This window comes from Pinus tabuliformis, chromosome Q (genome assembly GCF_031772625.1).
Source record: "Pinus tabuliformis cultivar Carrire ecotype Pingquan chromosome Q, CPIR1, whole genome shotgun sequence".
Lineage (NCBI taxonomy): Eukaryota > Viridiplantae > Streptophyta > Pinopsida > Pinales > Pinaceae > Pinus > Pinus tabuliformis.
The window spans coordinates 430,827,952-430,829,049 of record NC_142296.1 but is presented as its reverse complement, the minus strand read 5'-3'; the positions used below and the strand labels follow the sequence as shown (position 1 = coordinate 430,829,049).

Genomic DNA, 1,098 nt, shown 5'->3' with positions numbered 1-1,098 from the left:
TATATAGATATAAATTTATCTTAATCATAAATATATCAAATACTAAATGAAAATAAATTTCCCATAATACATTTTTTTCAAATTTTAAATTTAAAAAAAATTACACCTCAAGATAAATTTATACTAATTAAAGAACAAAATAAATCTATACTAATTAAATTACACCTAACAAACCTACAATTCCAATCCTTACTCCATTTGCGTTAAAAAACCCCGAACCTGTACAACTAACCGTCTATTTCGCAATATGCTGCTCCGAAATCTGAATCCTAACAGTTTATTTAACACTATGCGGTGCCGTATACACGGTTTCTTCTGCGCATTTTGCCTTTCAAAATTACAAGCCACATGGCATATTTGCTGAATTTAGTAAATGGTACTTCTTCGAATAATGAGAAAAAATTTATTTTTGTGAAAATGTTCAACAGCCGACCTTAGCTCAGTTGGCAGAGCGGAGGACTGTAGTAGGATATCAAATCCTGAGTGGCATCCTTAGGTCGCTGGTTCGAATCCGGCAGGTCGGATTAAGTTTCGCTTTTGTGAAATTTCCTTATTCTTTGCAAATTAGGAAAATATATAGGACACTTCTATGATGGATGAACATTTATTTCATTTCTGGATTTATTAGGTGTTTTTTTTTAAATTTTTTGAAATTTTTTATTAGTCAGAATCTGGCACGTTAAATTGATTTTTTTGAAAATTTTTGTTTGATTTTTTGAAATTTTTGTTAGTCAGAATCTGTCATGTTAAATTGAATTTTTTTAAATCTTTTAAAAAGCTTTTGTTGGTTAGAATTTGGCATGTTAGTTTGATTTTCTGAATTTTTTTTTTTTTTGAATTTTTTTTGCATGTTTTTTTTTTATGAAAATGAAATTTGTGAAAATCTTTTGAAAATTATTCTATGTAAACTAAGAAAATATAGAGTAAACTTCTATGATTGAGATTTGTTTCAATTTTGGATTTATCAAGTGTAGAGAGAGATTAATTTTTGAGGTCTAATTTTTTTTTCAAGTTTTATATTAACAAAAAGTTTGACTGATTGCTTAATTGATTTTAATGACATCCATGAGGTTGAACAACTTAAGGGACCAAGAGAAT

The 1,098-nt window shown here is 27.6% G+C and overlaps 1 non-coding gene across 1 annotated transcript; it reads left to right on the top strand.

The window, feature by feature from the left end:
• The first annotated feature begins 428 nt into the window (after window positions 1-428).
• Window positions 429-524, top strand: TRNAY-GUA (transfer RNA tyrosine (anticodon GUA)). Its single transcript has 2 exons — window positions 429-465; window positions 489-524. It is a non-coding gene; the product is annotated as a tRNA-Tyr (tRNA).
• Window positions 525-1,098: the final 574 nt, after the last annotated feature.